This window comes from Canis lupus, chromosome 11 (assembly GCF_048164855.1).
Source record: "Canis lupus baileyi chromosome 11, mCanLup2.hap1, whole genome shotgun sequence".
In the NCBI taxonomy this organism is placed as follows: Eukaryota; Metazoa; Chordata; class Mammalia; order Carnivora; family Canidae; genus Canis; species Canis lupus.
Genome location: NC_132848.1, coordinates 21,568,420 through 21,588,781, shown reverse-complemented (window position 1 = coordinate 21,588,781; position 20,362 = coordinate 21,568,420).

Genomic DNA, 20,362 nt, shown 5'->3' with positions numbered 1-20,362 from the left:
CCACGGAGCACGTGGATGGCACTGGCTACATCTAAGTTTTTGTGTTATTATCATTGATATAGTTTGAACCAAGTTTCTCTTCTTTCCCATCCTTGACCTGTTAACATTTTATTTAATTTTATTGGCACCTGCCTGTGAGGGTCCAGGGAGAGGCCACTGGCCGGGTCTCCCCTCTCCAGAGGCTCTCAGGGCAGATGAGGTGGCTGCACTTTCAGCAGCCGCGGAGCCCCTGCCTGGGGGTGGGGGGCACCCACCATCCTGCCCACGGGGAGGACGTGGTGAGGACTGCCAGGTAATCCAGCCCGTGCACCACTTATTAACTTTGACTTGTAAATTAAAACACCCAGTGGTACAATTAGGGATGAGTGAAGGGAAATGAGAATCTGCCTTTCTTTTTCCCAGCCTCGAGTCAGAACCCCGACAACCCTAAATAAAAGTTGAAAAAATTCAATTACTATGCAGATGGATTTTACGTATCTCCCTCTTCTGTCATTTTCCTTCTAAATCCAACGTGAGGAGCCTCGGCTGCACCTGCTAGAGGGACTTTTGGCCTGTGTCTGAGATGAGCCACCCATGGTCCCCAGGGCGCCCCAAGCTGCGCCAGAGGCCCGGGGCAGAGGGACACCCCATGCTCCCCGACCACACTCTGCGTCCCACTTTCTGCATCTCCGAGCCTGGCGGCCAGGATGTGCTTGGGCCTTGCTCGGGAGACTGACCCCCACCAAACGCACCTGCGCGAAGGCTGCTGCCCCGCGAGTCCGGGGGCGCCCAGATCCAGATGGACGCCGCGCTTCTGCAGTTGGTGCCAGCGTGCGCCCGGGCTTGGGCAGCAGATCGCCAAGGGGCTGGAACCAAGAGAAAGGGAGAAGAGCCTCTCCTCCAGGAAGCCCTCCCTGCGTCCCCGGTGGGATCAGACAGAGCCACCCCTTCTCCTTGCCTCACTCTGGTGCCCACCTCGTGTCTTGTCCCGCGTGAGACTGTGGTTTTCCTCCCCTTGCCCTGTCTCAGACCTGCTGGGCAAAGGGTGGAGGTGCCACCAGCCGAGGACCCTGTCCGACCGCGGAAGGGGTGGGTTTCTGGTCAGATGCGAGCCGGAGCTTCTCACTTCTTATTTCCCCAAAGTGACGGGAATGTTTGATCTGAAGTGTTGCTGCAGGGGCCGGGACTGGGGCCTCCTTTCCCATGCACCCCGCAAGGCGCTTAGAGCCCTCGGTGAGGCTGACGACCCTGGTGTCCCAGGGGTTGGTCTGGGGGAGGACCTGGTGGCTGTCACTGTCCCCGACGTGAGGACAGCCCTCTGCTTGGCTGAGCGAGCTCGCGCGTCTCTGAGCCGTGGTAGGTGGCATCTGAGTCCCGGCTGAGGCCACTTGTCCCCTGCTCTGGTCCAGGGGCGGCTGGGATGCCCCCGCGATCCTGCTCCCGCGGGTCACCTCCAAGTGCTCACGGGCACCCTGACAGGCTGGCGGCCTTTGTGGGACGTGCCGGACGCGCCCGGGCTCCCGCTTCTTGAATACGTGCAGAGAGTGAAAGTGCAAGGAGATCAGAAGTGGACGGAGGGGAGGGTTAGCTGCACAGTTCCCGGGGGGGCCGGTGACGGAAACGTGTGGGATGGACGGGAAGGGACACATCCCTGGAGGTGAGGGACACACTGCTCTATGGGGAGGAAGTGCCCAGGGTGCGATGGGAAGACGTGGGGCTGGCCGCGCTGGCGGGAGAGACCCACCTTCCCCATCACATCCCGCCGCTGCCCTGCCTTGCTCATCCCACAAAAATTCAGGCATATTCTAGAAAATCGGGGCACATTCCCACCCTCCTCCTGCTTTTTATTACCGTGCAGTGAGCGCTCAGCCTGTCTCACCTGCGTCCCCAGCACTCGTGTCTCCGCCCCGGAATGCCAGGCCCTGCGAGTGTCCCTGAGGCTCGCCCTGGCAGCAGGCAGGGATGGGGGCCTGTAGGTTGGGCCACAAGCTTGCCCATGGGTGACACTGGCAGGCGAGTGTCTGGAGCTCCACAGAGGGTCCTGTGGGATGCTTGTGGCTCACCTGTCTTCCCGTCGGCCCCCAGGCTGGCTCTGGCCTCCAGGAGCTCTCCACCTCCTGGGTCCCCTGGGTTTTCTCCAGGGACTCACAGGGATGAGCCTCACGGGCCCCCAGGGGGCGTGAGATGATGTGTGAGGCACAGCCCTGTGCGTGGGGCCCAGGGGGGCCCACCAAGGCTGAGTGCACCCCGCTGTGGGGCTCTGGGCTCTTCTACTCTTGCATTCACTCCTGCGTGTCTGCACTCTGGAGCTCCTCACCTGCTCTCGATGCTCCCACTGCTATGCTCGCCCTCTGGGGCCCACCCTCCCAGGGTCTGAGTACTGAGCCCGCTCCCGGGGCACCCCCGCCGCCTTCTCAAACTGCATGCTGTGCGGTCTTCACCGCACCTGCTCGTCTGGCCCCGCCCTCTGCGGGGAGGGTGCTCGCGGGCCTCTGCGGGTTCCTGGAAGGTGAGCTTTCTGGTGCGGCGCAAACCTTGGCCAGATCGGGTGCCACAGATCAACTACATGATGGAATCTGACCAATGAAATGGCCCTGGACGGCTCAGAACGGCAGCTGTCCTGGGAGCACAGCGACCCAGCTCCACCTGCCCCCCAGGGACCTGCCGTGGGGTTTGCACGGGCGCTGATGTCCATGGGGCCTGAGCAGGCCCAGAGCAGTGCCCGAGCTGGCGGGTGCTGCTGGGAAGAGCCGGTCACCGCGTGCTCAGGAATCCTCGTGGCGCAGTCCCCACCACGGAGACCTGCCTGCTGGACCTTCCCTGCACATCCTGGCCGGGGACCGCGGGGCTTCCAGCGGGAGGCTTCCTTCTCTTCCTCCTGTGTCCCGTATCTGTGAGCGCCTCCTTCCCAATCCCTCCCTACGTCACCCTGTCGCCCCTCCGCACCTGGGGCCCGCTCGTCTCTCACCGCCCGTCCCCGGCCCACCTGGCTCTGCAGCGGCCTTTCCAGGGAACGCGGGGCGGGAGGCAGACTTGACATCAAGCAGAAGGCGCCCCGGGCTCGGCCCCCACATGTTCTTCCTCCACATGATCAGGGCATTCAGGGTGCTCGCGAGGCTCCAGGACAGGTGGACCCACTGAATGCATGTCCCCTGTCCAGGCAGGACAGCCCGTGGGCCCTTTGCGCGGCCTGTGTATGCATCTGCTCCTCCACCACACGCCCTGCTGTGGACGGGCCCCTGGGGCTGCCCTCAGAGCCCCAGTCCTTGTCCCCCGTACACCCGGGGTCATCCCTTCCCTGCACAGCTGCAGCCGTGCTGGTGGTGCCGCCTCCTCCAGGCAGAAACCACTTGGGGTGTGAGGTTTGTCTCCTTCGCTCTTCGTTACGTCACCAGACACGATCATGTCTGTGCCTTACGGGTCTGTACCGTGTAGTGTGAGTCAGTATTGATCACGTGGTCTGTGGGACACTGTTAACGTGCTGTTCAGTTGTATGATCACTCCCATGGGGTGTGTGTGTGTGTGTCTGTGATTACTCCTGGGATGTGTGTGTGTGATCACTCCCATGGTGTGTGTGTGTGTGTGTGTGTGTGTGTGTCTGTGTGAGATCACTCCCATGGGGTGTGTGTGTGTGATCACTCCATGGCTGGATGTTGTCACCTCCGCTCTCATGGCTGCTGTTATTACAAAGATCCTTCTAGCTCAGGTCTCAGCAGGTCTGGCATTTCTCCATCAGGCCTCGTTTATATTCTCACCCTGAGGTTTGGAAAAAATATCGAATCAATTGTTTTTAATTATGTCCATCTTGTATACGTTACCTCACGGGAGCGGCTCAATAACACTTTACAATCCAAATAGCCGTAGGAGCGTTGCTCAATACCCCAGAATGGAATACTAGAGTTTTCTTTCTGTTTAACTCGTAAACTATTCTTAAAAGTGCCATATCTTCCGGATTCAGTGGTTGCTTCCCCTTTATGGCCGTGTTCATGGCCCTGTGCGTGGAGCGAAGCCCTAATAGTTGCTCACAGTGGTGTTCAGCTGGTTGCCTGCAGACCCGCTTGCACGCAGATGGCTGGCTGTGGCCACTGGAAGCAAGGCAGCTGGTTGGGGTCTTCCCTCACCCGCCTCCCCGCCGTGTGTCCCTGGGCTCTGGCCCAGCGTGTCTGAGCTCAGGCAGTTGTTTTGTGAAGGGACAAAGTGGGGCTGGCTGGGGTGTGGTGAGCAAACCCCCAATGAGCAGGCTTGGGCCAGCAATCAAGACAAGACACGGCTCGGTGGGCTTAGACACAGTGGGGACAAAACCCAGCTCGGCCTCCTAGTTGGGTGACCATGTGCAGGCCACCCCGGTTATCTGAGCTTGGCCACCATTTGCAAAACTGGCAAAGTTAAAAAAAAAAAAATCCCCATTCCTTAGGGCTGTGGATGGACAAGATAAAGGGACCTGCATGCACTGTCATGCACGATGTAGATGCACGGGGCCCCTCTGGGAGCTCACTATTGCTGGACTGGGCCGACTCCGGGGCCCGGAGAGACCATCTGTATCTTCAACTTGTTAGAATTGCTCTGTTGCCTGAATTCGCCAAGAGTTCCCTTGGACCTTGACTCTGTGAAACACAGTTCATGGCACCTGCCCGCGCAGGGGTGAGGATGCTGCTGGAGTCGGTGCCCCTGGGTGGGGGGGGGTTGGGGGGGTGCCCCAAGGCCCAGGCCCTCCTCGCCCATCCCGGGAGAGCTCTCGCTGTCCTGTGTGAGGGCTGCCCCCGGGGGTCCTGCAGACACGGGGGTGGGGGACACACGCTCACTCCCAGGCGTCGGGACGCGGCCCCCGCTGGAGGCACATGCGCCAGGACGGCCCCGGGAGGGCACTCTGTCCCTGGAAGCGCACTTCGCCAACAGCCTTGGCAGCTCCTGGAGACTGGTGGGCCAGGCTCTCATTTCAGGGATGAAAAATGCCTCCGCAGCTTATAAAAAGGCCCAGCAGACCCCTGCCGCGGGGGCCCGGTGTTCAAAGGGAAGAAGGATGCTTCCTGAGAGTGCCGGGCGCACACGCTGGCTTAAACCCCGCCGCTCCACGTACGTGCTTCCCAATAAGCACCGACGCCGGGCACAGGGCAGAGAAAATAATCCATCTCAGCCTGCAGGAGCAGCAGCAGGAGAGCCGGCCGCGCGGTCGTTATTTATTTATTTACTTATTTGTTTGGAAAGGAGGTCCTGCGACGAAATGTGAAATTCACGGCCTGCCGCCTCCCTCCCCGGCCGTGGAAACCGATGACACGCTGTGTTCCTTTCTCGCGGTGACCTCCAGGTCCTTCCCCAGGCTGGGGGACAGGGCATGGATGTGACCCCGGGTCCTTCCCTGGGGCTGGGGGCATGGATGTGACCCCCAGGTCCTTCCTGGGCTGGGGGACGGGGCAGTGGGCCGTGCAGGGTGGAGGCAGCCCGGCCAGGTTCATGGAGCTCAGCACACGGAGGGAACGGAGAGCTGCAGGTTCTGGATCCGTGCAGAGTGGGGTGGGGGTGAGGAAAGTGAAGGTCACCTGTGCCCCAGCCACACTGAGTCTCCCTGGTGGGGCTTCCTGGGGTCCCCCAGGCCCCTGGAGGCTGCCAGCCTGGAGTGGCCGTGCCTCCCAGCACCTGTCCCCACCTCCACTCCTGTCTCCAGCATCCCAGGCTCCCCAATGCCAATACTTCCCTCAGCGTCTGCTTATTTGCCTCTTCCTTGGTGACACCTCCCCCCGCATCCTCCCTCTGCACCTTCACACGCTAGTCAGAATTAGCTTGTCTTGCTCTGTGCTCCCAGCATCCTCTGCATGTCTCTTACAGCCTTTATCTACTGACCCTCCAGCACAGGGACCCGGTCTTGTCCCAACGTCCCTTCCTCAGTCACCCCTCATTGAAAAGAAAATATTTGTTGACTTTTTTCTCAATATTTTATTTATTCATTTGAGAGAGAGAGAGAGAGAGAGCATAAGTGGGATGAGGAGGGGGAGAAGCAGAGGCAGAGGGAGAAGCAGACTACCCCCCAGGCAGGGAGCTGGACTCGGGGCTCAATCCCAGGACCCCGGGATCATGACCCAAGCTGAAGGCAGACGCTTTGGCATCTGAGCCACGCGGGTGCCCTGATCCTTGTTGACTTTGTAGCAAAACTCTTTGCTTTGTGTGCTGCATGCACAGCCCCTCGCAGTGAAGGTCAGGGCTTCACTGTACACTTGGCCTAACAGGGGGCTCCCCAGGGCTCCCCCAGGGTCCTTGACACAGGGTGGGTGGCTCCCCAGAGACAGAGACAGAGGGAGAGACACAAGCAAGGAGAGACAGAGATGGAGAGATGGGGAGACAGTTCACTTGTCTCACCGACCGCCTGCCGGAGGGGCCCCCACCTCTTCTTCCCCACCTACTCCAGGGGCCCAGCCGGTGTGAGGACCCCCAGCCCTTGAATGGCCACGACATCCCCCTCTCTTTCTCTCTCGCATCCTGACTCTGGGACCCCCTTCAATCCCGGAAGACATACCTGCGACCCCAGAAGGATGAGAAGCCCCGTGACCCATCCTGGCCCATCCTGGCACATAGTAGGTGCTCTGCAAACGTGAGCCCCCCCACCCCCCACCCCCGCCGGCTGGGCTGCCGTCCAGGTGGGCTCACATCAGGGAGGACACGCACGGCCCGGAGACGAGGTGAGCGGCCCTCAGGATGCGCGTCCCCGTCACCTCTCTGTGCTGGCTTTGCCATTGGAAGAAAAGCTATGGGAAGATAATTTGAATTTATAAATCCGATTCCAATGGGGTTATTGATGTGCAAAGAAAAGAATACATAAGCGTGTGGCAAGGTGTACACTCGATTAGCTCCTTGATTATTTATTTATCCCTACGAAGTGCTTACCGGAGGATGACAAACATTTGTTTTATAGATGGAGCCCAGAGGACTGACCCTGCCGAGAGAAATCGGATTATTACTGCTCCGACAATTGAGTTTACACAAACTTTTACTTCCAGTTATTAAGAAAAGCAGTGAATTTATATTCATATGGCGCCACGGTGCCGAGGCACAGCCCCGGGCCCAGGGTCCCGCTGGTGAGTGCCGAGCAAGGCGTGCAGAGCAGGGCAGGGGCCGGGTCCCCCCACTCGGGGGCATTCCTGTCCCTTCCCTCTGGCCCCCCGGCGGGGTGGGCATCATCCCATCGCCGCTGTTTCTGGAGGGCCGGCCTCCTGCTGGGGACAGCGACACCCCCATGCGCCCCAGGTGAGCCGGAAGGCGGGACATACGGTCCCCTCCCCAGCCGGGCACGGTGCCCACCGCGGGGCAGGCGCCCGACCAGCAGCGGGTGTGCGGGTGGGAGGACATGGGGCCTGCTCCGCCAGGGCCACTCGCTGTCCCTTCCCCCCGCCGAACGCCTGACGAGCCGGCCCTGGTGGGTGACCTCGGCCTCAGAGCCATCCCTTCCCCCGTTCACAGACTCCAGGCCTCCTGTGGCCTCTCCTGACCCCGTCGCCCCCGAGTGCCCACGGCGGCCATGCAGGTTGGCGCTGGGCCTTCATCCCGCGCACCCACCGCCCCCTGTGGGAGCACTGTCGTCTCCCCGTTCATTCCTGGGCGCAGGGAGGTGGCCGCACAGACCGTCCTCCTGCCCCTTCCCCGCCCTGTGCCCTGCACCTGGGGCCCAGCTGCGTCCTTGCAGGCAGGTGTAGGGGGGACGCTGGCCAGCGGAGGCCCCGGGGCTGCTGGGTGGGCCGGAGCCTCAAGGACGTGTGCCCAGGGCCGCAGGTTGGATGTGGGGGGGCCTGCTGCACGTCGGCTCCAGAATGAGCGGAGAGTGGATCTGGAGTCTCGCCCACACCCACAGACCCGAGAGCGGGGGGCTCAGGGTTCATGGGAGACGTTTCCACGAATGCATCTCGGGGCTTCAGGCGTGTTTCTGAGCTTAAAGGGCAGTGCGGGAGGCCGGGCAGGAAAGGGGGCAGCCCTTCTGAGGTTTTACCGTTCCCCACTCACTTCGCTGGCCCGCCCGCTGTTTGCAGCCAGCCAGCGTCCCGAGGAAAGTGGTGCTGCCGCGGTGCAGAGGGCCCTGGGCCCCGGGGTAGGGCCCCCCCACGAGGCTCGGGTACCCGGCTCCCGCTGCCCCACCCGCCTCACTTCTGGAGGCCTCTTGGCCCCTCTGCCCAGCTCATCTCCGCTCTATTTCTCCCACCTTGTAAAATCTGTCATTTGCTTTTAAATGTTGTTTATAGTATTTTGGCAAGGATAAAATTTTTTTATTTTTATGTAGTTAAATGCTAAAAATCTATCAATCTTCCTCTTCCTGGCGCTTTCCCTGGTTTTGGTGTGCGGGTGGGGTCTCCCCCACCGACCCGAGGCCAGAGAATCAGGCATCAGGGTTTCCTCCGGGCTGGGACCGTGTCTGCCCCCCTCCCCGGATTCTGCTGGGGCATCTAGTCGGCAAACGGGTGGGGTAGGAGTCAGGCCAGCAACGCCCCCCAGGGTTGGACGACCCCACAGCCCCTTGATGGCCGTGGGTGCCCGCGAGGCCGTGGGTTCAGGCCCCGGCCCTGGCCTGTGCCCGCTCCTGCTCCCACTCCGGCTGGCGGCCTAGTCATTGTTTCCGTGGTTTCCAAGTGCGGTAGTTAGGACCGCCTTACACAACCACCTCTCTCTCTCTCTCTTTCTCTCTCTCAAAGAAAGAACAGGGAATAAATTGTGGGACCAACGCCCATGCACCTGCCAGGGGAATGAACAAGTGTGGACAGGAGCCAGTGTCCCTGAGACACACTAAGGGACACACAGACCCTTTGGGATAAACTGACGTCTCCCGTGCATCTTCTCCTTGGCCCCACCCCTCTGTTTCTCGCTGGCCTCGCTCACTATTGTGAACTCTGTGTGCGTTTCACAAGCGACATCTTGTACGTTTGTTCCCGATATGTGCAGGTGTGGCGATCATGATGCAGTTTTGAGACCTGTCATCGTATTTTCTTTACTTTTTAATTAATTAATTAATTAATTTATTTATGACAGTCACACAGAGAGAGAGAGAGAGAGGCAGAGACACAGGCAGAGGGAGAAGCAGGCTCCATGCACCGAGAGCCTGACGTGGGATTCGATCCCGGGTCTCCAGGATCGCGCCCTGGGCCAAAGGCAGGCGCCAAACCGCTGTGCCACCCAGGGATCCCCACTTTTTAATTTTTTTTTAACCTGTATTCCGAGATCTTGGTACCATGACGGCGTCCTCATGACGCCGCGAGATCGAGTGCGTTTATCTGTTTCGTTGTGATTGACGGTGAAGGTGTCTTTAGTTTTCCAGCCAAGCGATGCTGCCCGCGGTGGACATCTGCGTGATGCGGCCGGTGCGGAGGGCAGAGGCGCCCTGGCTGCCGCCTGGGAAGGGAGCGTTGTCGGCCCCGTGCGATGCCGTCCTGCGCGTCCCCCGGGCGGTTGCGACAGTTCATCTGTACCGGGAGTTATGGCTCTACTTCCTTCCCGAAACCCCGGTGTCGCTGGAATCGGGGGTGTCTGTGTGCCGCGCCGCACGGTGTCATTCTCGTTCCCCTGGTCACCAGAGTGGCCCTCTCCTTAATCTCACCAACAGCCTGGGGCTTCGTCTTCTGCGAAGCGCCCCTTTGTGCTCTGTGGTCTTGCCATTGGGCACTCTCCCCTCTCATTGATTTGTACAAGATCTTTACCTATTCAGGATAACAATCTTTGGCTGGTCTCAAAGAAAACAACATCTTTTCCTAAATTGCTGTTTTGTACTTTTGCTACAAATGTCATATTCACAGACCACCTGCTGCCTTTTCTGCATATCTCGGAGATTTATCTTGAGGCTGATTCTGAGAGGGATCGCTCATGTGGTGTAACTGCCGTGGGCTTCCAGCTTAGACATAAGCCACGATCGACTCCCTCGTTTTCTTCTTTTTTTGGTGCACTTTTCATTTGGGTCAGTGTTTTTCCATCCCAGCAATGGTTCCGTTCATGCATGTCTCCTCGTGCAAGAGCACGTGTGTGGTTGCCCGTGTGTGTGTATCTAGAGGAGCAGTTTCTACGTCTGAAGACACAGATACTATTGCCTTTGCTATTGGTGACTTGGTCTACGAGGTGTTCCGACGGAGGCTGGCTGAGATGCGCATCTCTGTGTGTGTGCCTGGGTCCTTCTCCCTCGGAGAAGCTCGGAACCAGCTTGTAGGCCCGTCCTTATCATTGGGCTTTCTCGGGGGCCCGTTCTTGGTTTTGTTGATTGACTACCTGTGCTTTCTGCTTGTGAATTGGGTTCATTACCTTCTTTGTTTCTTTCCTTCCGCGTCTCGGGTTCACTCTGGCTCTTCCAGCTCCTACAGTGGAGCCCTGAGGCCCTGTGTCCTTGACCCGGCCTATATCCTGCAGCCCCCAAGGCCATGCACACACTCCCCTTGTCACCTTGTGCCCTGCCTTCTCCCTGTTGAATAGACACTTGGGTTCTTCTTTCCCTTTGAGCTCTCACTCGTTTACACGGTTTCCTTCTTTCTCCCTTCTCGGGTTCACCAGCTCTCCTCCAGCCCCTGCAGTAGGACATTCGCTGATGGATTTCCATCCTTTCCTATTTGCATGCCTTTCTCTGTGGTTGGCATTCAGGGCCTCACTCAGACCTGCCTCCAGGGCCAGCAGGCTTCCTGTGTGGAGCCACGGGCTCCCCCCACCTTTCCCACTCTTCAGGCCCAGACACCCCAGCTGTCTGGGGAATCTCTCACTCCGTGGTCACATGCCCTGAGTAGAAGCGGTTGTTACTGCGTCTACCTGTGTGTTCACTGCAGTGCGCTTCTCCCGCCAGGTGAAGCACCAGGAAGGCCAGAGCCTCTGCTGTCTGGCTCGCCCACGTGTCTCCCACGCTTAGTGTGCATCTTAAGGCCTCCCTCCTTGGCCCTCAACAGTTCTGGTGAGTGATCGCGCGGCGGGTACCCTGCACCCACACGTTGGGCTGCTGTCTCGCAAATGATAGTAATGATGAGACTTCCTCACTTAAATAAAACCTTTGAAATGCTTTAATTTTCTTTTTATTGTGGTGAAACAGGACATAAAATTTACCTTTTTTATTTTGCCATTTTTAAGTGTATAATCCATTAACTACTTTTACAGCATCTGCTGCTGTCACCATTATCTCATCCCAGAGCTTTTCCATCTTCCCGAGGGAAGCCCTGTCCCGTTGGATGGCACCCCCGCCCCTCCCCAGGCACCAGCCCTCGCCGTCTCACCTGCTGCCCCCGGGGACCCTCTGTACGTGTCATTGTCAAAGTGTTTGTCCCTTTGTGTCTGGCTTACTGTGTCAAGCATAATGTGTCGATTTATCCACGTCTATCCATGTACCAGAGCTTCATGCCTCCTTCTGATCAAGTAATATTCCGTGGTGTGGACGTGGTGCTTTTTGCGTATCCGTCCATCTGTTGATGGGCGCTGGGGTTGCTTCTGCCTCTGGGCAGTTGCGTGTACTCTACTCAGCACCTGATGGTGAGAAGCCAGCCTTGACTTTGGGAAGGGCCGCCTGGGTTATCACTGTTTCTGCTTCCCAGCTGAGGAGTTAGATCCCGGGGGGCAGGGGTGGGTGGGGAGTGTGGGACAGCACCACACTGGACCCCAATAGAAGGTTTACTCTGTGGGCTCAGGGACTTGTCTGCTCATTCATCCTGCATGCCTAGTTCTAGAAGAGTCCTCATGCCTCAAAAAGGCCCGTGGACTGGCTGTGTGGCTGACCTAGGAGCCCCTGCTGACCCCTGCTCCAGAACCTTCTGCTGAGCCATGCTCTTCCCCGGTGTATCTCTGCGGCAGGGGCTCCTTGACCTGCCCATGCAGAGCTCGGCCGTGGACATGGCTGGGCCTCACCAATTCTCCTTGTGCATCGAGTGGCTCCAGCCAGGCTGCCCGGCTCAGTGCCCGGTGAAGGGCTGCCTTCTGCCTCCCTGGGGCGTGACTATTAATTAGATCTGGACGCCAGGCCCCCAGCGCCCGGGGACGAGCGCCTGTGCACATTTACAGGCCTCTGGTTACCGATAGAGTTTCGCGATCCCTCCTCCCCACTACACCCCGCCCCGGGGGGTAACTGTTTATTTAAATAAACTCAATAAACTCAGAAAAGGTGACAGACTCTGGTCAAACTTACAGCCGATTTTGCGCCCACCACCCGGTGGAGGCTAAAGAGACGTGCTGGTTTCTATGGCAACCACCTGGCGACGTCACGTTTATGAAATGCCACGATGAGCAGAAACGGGGGCACAGCCAGGCAGCCGCAGGCCCGCGGGCAGCCTCGGTGGGAGCAGCCGACTCTCCGTGCTCCGAGGCTCCTTTTGTTCTGCTTCCCTCCCCATCAGTCAAAACAAGGACATTCCAGCCAGACGGCGCCCAGACAGGCAGTGCTGCTTCCCCGGGGCCTCCAGGTTGGAGCAATCTTGTCTTGCAGCCTGAGAGTGGCCGGGGATTTTTCACTGTGCGCAGGGGTTCCTGCTTTCCTGGAGGCCAGAAATCTGGGAAGGTGGAAAGTGGGGTGAAGCCGAAGGTCACTGCAGTGCATCCACCCCTGATGCCCACGAGTCTCACCTGCGGTGTAGACCGCTGTCTCTGAGATCAAGTCTACACGCGGCTCCGGGGGCGCACTTACTCCAGCTCGGCCTCTCCCTCCCCGCACGTGCCTCGCTCCCTGGCGGGCTGCTTCTGCAGCAGGCTCTCGGGTGCTCGGGGAGTCCAGCCACGTGTGCTTCACCCGCTCTTCTCCCTACATCTTCACCCTGGTCCTCCCACCTGGCCCCCGACAGTCCTCCCCTCTCAGGTGCTCTGGCTCTGATGCATTCTGACCTGTGCCCTTCCCCTGCTCCTCAGTCCATCAAGACTACCTACCTCAGGGCGGATGCCTTCCCGGCCCTTTGCGCCGATTAAGTTCTGGCCGCACAGATTCTTTTTTTTTTTTTTTAAGAATTTATTTATTTATTCACAGAGAGAGAGAGAGACACACACACACACAGAGGCAGAGACCCAGGCAGAGGGAGAAGCAGGGAGCCAGATGCGGGACTCGATCCCAGGACCCCGGGGTCATGCCCTGAGCCAAAGGCAGACACTCAGCCCATGAGCCCCCCAGGTGCCCCTCGCCGCACAGATTCCTAAGGCTGGCTCCTGCCCGTGTTCAGGGCTGCTGGAAAACATCACCTCATGCTGACCACCCCCCCATGGCAGCCCTGCCGCAGCCCTGCCTCCCCCAGGCCCTAGATCTGTGCGGTCAGTAAGGTGGCTAAGGACCCCGTGCACCTGCTGGGTGTGAGCAATGCGGCTGGTCTGCCGTGAGGCCTGCTGTGGGTGCAAACATGCTTGTTTGGGGAAAAAAAAAGGTGAAGTAAATGACTCATTTTTCATATTGGTTCTGTATTTCTGTATTGAAATAATAATATTTTGGATCATTTGGGTTTAATGCACTCTATTATTAAAATGAATTTCACTTTTTTTTTTTTACTTTTTAAAATGTGGCTGCTCCAAAATGTAAAATTGCACACGTGGCTCAGGCTGCGGCTGGCTGCGGCCTCCCTGGGCAGTGCCACTCCCGAGCCGCCAGCCAGTCTGCAGGTGCTCAGCTGAAAGTCGCCAGCGGGTGCCCTCCCTGCCCGGCCTCGGTTTCCTCCTCTGTCCTGGGAGGAGGGAAGGAAGGTGTGGAGCCCTCGCAGCAGAGCTGAGCACCTGGCCGTTGGGGGCAGAAGGCTGCGTCCATGTGGAAACCATGATGTGAAAACAGGGCGGACAGGGAAGAGCTTTTGTCATTACCAACAACTGGTGCATTTTCCAAAGCAAACAAACAAAGAAACCCAAGTCCTTCGTGAGAACTACAGGGCTGACCCGCAGGAGAGGCTGCTTCTGGAAAACCCGAGCCCGGCTGACACCTGCAGCACCTGCACAGCCAGACTCCGTCCCCTGCAGCCCTCCCCTGGCACCCCTGCACCCGGGCCCCTTGTACCCCTCCCCCAGTCCCCCGCACCCCTCTGACAGCCCCCCGTGCCCCTCCCCTGGCCTCACATCTCCCCATTCCCCTCCCCTGGACCCCTGTACTCCTCCCCCAGTCCACTGCACCCCTCTGACAGCCCCCCGCCCCTCCCCTGGCCCCCCATAACCCCACTCCCCTCCTCCAACCCTCATCCCTCCCCCGCCCCCCCGCCCCCCAGTCCCTTCCCCTGGCCCCCACCCTCTGTACTGCTTGGTGTCCCTCCCACCCCTCTGTGGCGTGCCCCCTTCATCTCCCTCTGGGCTGGGGTCACCAATCCAGGTGCCTTCACTGTTGAGGAAGAGGCCCCATCCAGGCCCGCGCACTTTGGGGTTCCTTTGATGGGGTTCAGGACACACTACCCTAAAACATGGCTCCTGGCATATTGACTATTTTAGGATGAAGGCGTTTGAGAAAGGAGCTGAAGCAGGGAAGTCACTCTGGCCTGCCCCCCATACTCCCACATCCTCCTGTGGAGGCGGCCCCCCACACCGGGAGGAGCTGCTTCCCCGGGTCACCGCGCTGACCCCATCCCCTCCACCTGCTGTGTTGGGCCCTGGCCGTGCGCACTCCCACCGCACCCGGCATTGAGCACACACATCTATCAGGTTCTTTGGGTCTTCGTTTCCCTGCGGAGGCTCCTGTGCCACGTAAAACTCAGAAGAAAGAAATGTGGGCGCTTTTCTCTGTTCATTTATCTGGTTAATTTCTGGACTCAGCCAGGAGCCTGCGAGGGTGGAGGAAAACCACCTCCTCCCCAACCTCTTGCAGCTGCCTCCCCCTGGAGTCACCCCGGGGGACCCACTGCCTGTTCCCTCCCGGGAGGACGGTGGATGACCTACTAGGAACACGCACGGCTGTGTAGTTCACGTTTGGTGAGCGTGTCCTGCGTCCGGGGTGGAGGCCAGGCTCTATTTCCGTGATCTCGGGCGGTTGGTGGTACCGTGGTTGCTGTTACTGAGATCACCTGTCTCTCAGGTGAGGCACGGGACACACGGAGAACCAGGGACGTGGGTGGGTGAGGAGCGGGGCCCACGGGTGGGGGCACAGGCCCTCATTGTAGCCAGGGGCAGCCCGCCCGCAGCAGTGGAGGCAGGGTGAGGTGCCAGTGTGGATGACAGGGCGGGGGGAGGCCTCTGCGGGGTGAAGCCGTGGGGACCCCTGGAGTAGGCAGCCAAGGCCGTGGCCCCCTCTGGGCGCCTCTCTCCCACCTGCTCTCTGCCCTGACAAGGCCCAGGTGCCACTTTCCATCCAACAGCATCTGAGTAGCGTTCCTTCCACCGGCCGCACAACACGACAGGCCAGGCTGCCGCCTCCGACAAGCAAACTCCATCCGATCCCACTGACTTGGCAGGTGCGCCTGCCCTGGGGTTGCCACTGCCTCCGTCCCATGCTGAGTGCCCCCCAGTGGTTGTGCCCCGGGCCACCTTGCTGTGTTCGAGATGTTCAGTCTCTTGCCACAGCTGCGGTGGGGGACATGGGGGACGTTGGAGGGCCGTGGGGCAGAAGCAGGAGGCCGCCTTGGCAAGGCCCACTCGGTTCTTACATCACAGACTGCATATGCCTGGCCCAGAAGCCTCAGGAAGAAGGCAAGTCAGGCCTCGCCCTCTGAGGACTTGAGGAGCCACCTGCCGTGCTTGGGGACAGCCTTGGTGTGAGCTCCCCAGGCTCCCCTGTCCGTGCCCCGCCCGGCCTCAGCTTCACCACGTGCGGAGTGCCGCTGGCCTCAGTTCCTCCCGAACTCCCAGGCCGTGGAGGTATTACCGGCTGCTGGACCATGACGTGACGGTCAAATCGCTGCTGAATCTGAGTGTCCCCTTGGCCCCTATACAGTGAATGGTGGGGCTGGGGGCTGTTGTCGTTTACAGATGGGAGGTGAGGCCCAGAGAGGTGCAGGGCCTGCCCCAGGTCCCACAGCCACTCACGGCTGGCGGCCCAGCCTGCGCGCCCTGGGCGCCCTCCCCCCGCTGGCCTCCTTATCGGCCGCCCGACAGATGAGCGCCGAGGCTCCGGCTCTGCTATCACACCAGGCCGGCGTCTGACCCTGGAGCCCAGCCACTTCTCCCTGTAACTCCATCAGAGTCCTTTATTCCTTCTGAGCTGTGACCCAGAAAAACCCCATTTGTGGAGCACAAAGCTTGCTGCCTGCTTGGAATTCACGAGCAATAATCGCTCCCTTCGGATGCCTGGCGGCTTCAGGGGAGGAGGGGGAGGTGGAGCCAGCAGGAGCCAGGCCCACGCTGGCTGGAGGTGCTCGCGCTCTCGGCCCAGGCCCTCGGCACCCCGGGCTCTCAGAGGCCCTGGAGCCTGGGGACAGGCAGGCCTTGCTTCCCTGCTCTGAATAAATAAAAGAGCATTTGGAAGAACAGTGCCCACAGGAGGATGTGCCTTGTCGCTGAGCTTCTGGGGACAGCCTGGTGGCTGGGCGGGGCAGGGCCAGAGGGCTCCCCGGGGACAGGCAGAGGTGCTGGGGGATCAGCAGAGGCCAGCTGGGCGTCCATGCTCACCTGGTAGAGGTAGAGACCTCCAGGGAAGTAGGCGCCGACTTGGTGCCTGGAGGAAAGGGTTCCCGCAGGTACCGAGGGCCCACAGAATGTCAGGAAAATCCAAAGTCCAAGCTTGTAACCCCCCAGACACAGCCGTGGGTTCTCAGGAGCTCGGTGCTCTTGCTCAGTGGCTTCTTCTGCAGCCCCAGCCTCCACCTGAGAACCCGTGGGGCCGCAGGGGCAGGTGGCTTGTAGCCACGTAGGTGTGTGTGAGATCACGGGACACCCCCCAGTGCAAACAAAGCAGGTACAATTGATTCTCCATGGACACCAAAGACCAGAAGTTCATCCAGTAACCCCTTCCTGACAGCAAGGCCCCAAGACCGCTTTAGGGGGGCAGGGCAGTGGTGTCGGAAGGCCCATTTGGTGATTCACCTGCGGGGCCTTTAGCAGCTGGCAGCGATTACGAACCGCTTCCCTGTAGCCTGTTCACAGAAAACCAATGTCTGACTTGCAAGGCACACGGGGAGTGTTTGAGTGAACCTCCCTCACTGGGCAGGTGCGGAAACTATGTACAAAAAGCAGGCATTGACTTGGGGGATGTCCCACAGACAGCGAGGACCTGCAGTGGGGCAGGATCTGGGCGCCCTGCTCCAGGTCAGGCATCACTCCGCCCCCTGCCGCTTCCCAGGACGTGGCTGTGCAGACAGAGCCCAGGATCCGAGGTCACACAGACCCAGCTCTGAATCCCACTTGCTTCCTGTGTGATCCTGGGTTGATTCTGTAACGTCTCTAAGCCTCAGTTTCCTTATTTGTACATTGGAGATGATGATACTTCTCTGGCGGAGTATTAAGTATCAAGCACATCCCTTTTGGTCCTCTTATTTTTTACTTTCTAAAGATTTCATTTATTTATTAATGAGATACAGAGAGACAGAGAGGCAGAGACACATGTAGACAGAGAAGCAGGCTCCCTGCAGGGAGCCTGATATGGGACTTGATCCCGGGACCCCAGGATCATGGCCTGAGTCGAAGGCAGATGCTCAACCTCTGAGTCATGCAGGTGCCCCTAGGAAAATACTCTGAAAACTGTGCTTTGGGAAGTAGGGGCAAGCACTCTGCAAACAAAGGCAGGAATAGAAGGTCTTGGCTGAGAAATAAAAGGTATAAAGAAGAACCAAATGGGAGTTTCTCAACTGGAGAACATGGCAACTGAAGTAAAAGCTTTGCAAAGGTCGTCGGCAGCAGACTGGAGACAACGGAGGAACCTTGATGAGCTGGGAGATGCTTCACCAGAAACGATCTGTCCTGCATCTCAGAGAGAAAACATGTTGACCCACACTGAACGGAACATCCCAGACCTATGAGATGTTAGTAAAGGTCTAATGCCCACGTCCTCAGAGTCCCAGAAAGAAGGAACAGAATGCAGAGAAACAATTTTGAAAAAGTATTGGCTAAGGACTCCCCAAATGTGGGGAAAGACACAGGCTTGCAGATTTAAGAGCCTCCAAAGAGGTAAACTCAAAGGCAACCTTGACCAGACAAATAATAATGAAACTGCTCAAAATTAAAGACAAAGAAAAAAAGGAGGAAGCCAGAGCAAGGCATGACGTGGTGTGTCGGGGAGCCCTGGTTCCAGCTGCCACGTGTTCCTCGGAAAACACGAGGCCAGAAGGAGCAGACATCATATGTTTAAAGTACTGAAAGGAGAGAACCTTAGACCTGGAATTTTATATTCAGCAAAATATATCTTTCAAGAGTAGAGGCGAAAAAGACAGATAAAGGAGTCCTAGGAGAATTTGTTGCAGACAGACTTGCTCTCATAGAAATGCTGAAGGAGGTTTTTCAGGAAAAAGTGGAAATTATACCAAAGGGAAATCTGGATCACTGGGGGTGAAGGAAGAACAAAGGGAATGATGAATATCTGGGCAAAAAAGACTCTTCCCCTCTTCAATTCTTTATGGTAAGAACAGTGGTAGCAAACACAATGGCACCATCCAGGGGGATTTTCAGTGTGTGTGGACGGGACACCTCCAGGGGCTGGGCCATCGTGGGTGCGAGAGACCTAGTGACACTAAGATTTAGTGCCAAGACATCTCCAAGAGGAAAGATGTTAATTTTACATGGACAGCAGCCGCAAAAGACACAGTCAAAAACTCAGGAGATAAAATACGTGAAATACTACTTAAAAAATACAATAATGAAACCAGAAAATGGGAAATACAAAAGAAAAACTAATGTCTTCTAAACATGTCTATGAAAAGGCTGAGGTTGGAGATCAGTCATAAATACCACATGTTGTGTGTGAAATGCACAGAGGTGGAGTGTGAGTGAGCGGGGTCGCAGGGCCGGGCTGGGGGATGGGGACAGACTGACAGTGAGCTTGGAGTTTCTTTCAGGGGTGTTGGAAATCCCCTAAAATTAGTTTGCCACGGTGGCTATACACTCTGGGAATATACAAGAACCAAATAACTGCATACTTGAAACAAGTGAGTTTTGTGTGTTTGAAATATGTTTCGATAATGCTGTAAAAGTCAATGAACTGGAAAATAAAAATTAGTATAATCAATAAATTGCATCTCCTAGAAAAGACGATCAGAACTGATAAAAAGACACAAGGATGCGCCGTTTCAAAACCACGCTGTAAATATGCAGGTAGAGACGGGTCAAAGGTAAGACACGGGGCGGAGGATGAGCTGTGTGCGCTCCTGTGGGAAGAAACCTCGAAGGGCTGTATTAGCACCAGGCCACACAGACTTCAAAGCAAAGAAAATGATCAGGGACAGAGAAGGGTATTATACTAGAGACAAGAATAAAAGACCAATTTTCCAAGAAGATATGATAGTCCTGAAAACTGAAGCCTCAAAATAAAGGAAACAAGCACCGATGGAACTGAAAGGAGAGGTGGACCACTTGGCGATGACATCTGTGGACTCCAGCGCTCTCTCAGCAACAGAAAGCCAGGGGGACGTGTAAGTCTGAAGAACCTCATCAGCCACATGGATCGACATGACGTTTATGTAATATTTCCACCAAGATCAGGAGAGGAGGTGTCCTTTTCAAGAGTGTGGTGCATAGTCACTGAAATGGGTCACATCGTGGTAGTAAAATGAGCCTCAGTCAGTTTAAAGTGATTGAAATCATGCAAGGCCTATTTTCTGAACAAAATGGGGTAAAATAAAAATACGAAATCTGGCAGCACCAAGTGCTGGTGATGATGTAGTGCAACTGGGACACACGTGTGCTCTGCCGGCGGGCATCCAACGTCATCCGACTGGTCCTTGTAACGTAAAACAATCTATAAAAGTAGGACAATCGATGACCCAGGAATTCCCTTCCTAGGTATTTATTAGAGAGAAAGGAAAGCTGCCCACGACAGGAATGTGCATACCACCAGAAAGGGGAAACGACCCAAGGGTCCTCGAGCTGGTGAGTGTGGAAGCAAACTGTAGCATATCCATACGGAGAGATACTGTAGTATGGCAAATAGTGTGAGAGACAAGGGTGACTCTCCAGGGCACTCTGCTGTGGGAAGGGACCCGAACTCATCGTACGATCCCATTTATGTCATCTTTTGGGAAGACCAGACCAGAAAGACAAAAGATGGGTTCGTGGCTTCCTGGGGTTTGGGTGCTCTGCGGGCGTGTGAGGGTGACAAAGCTTTCTCTACCCTGATTTCGTTGAGGTTACGTGCATCGATACTGTGTTAAATCTCATATAACTATTAATTGAAAAAAAAGCCTATTTTACTGTATGTTAATTCCTAGAATTAAAAATTTTAAAGTGATATAATGTCATAAAAATGCTTGGCCATAGGGGTACATAATATCTGTTGATGTCGTTTTTCTTTATATCAATTAAAAACTGTAGAAAAGTTTCTATATTGTCAGGTTATGAGAACAGTTTGGTAGTGCACAGTGCGGGCGAC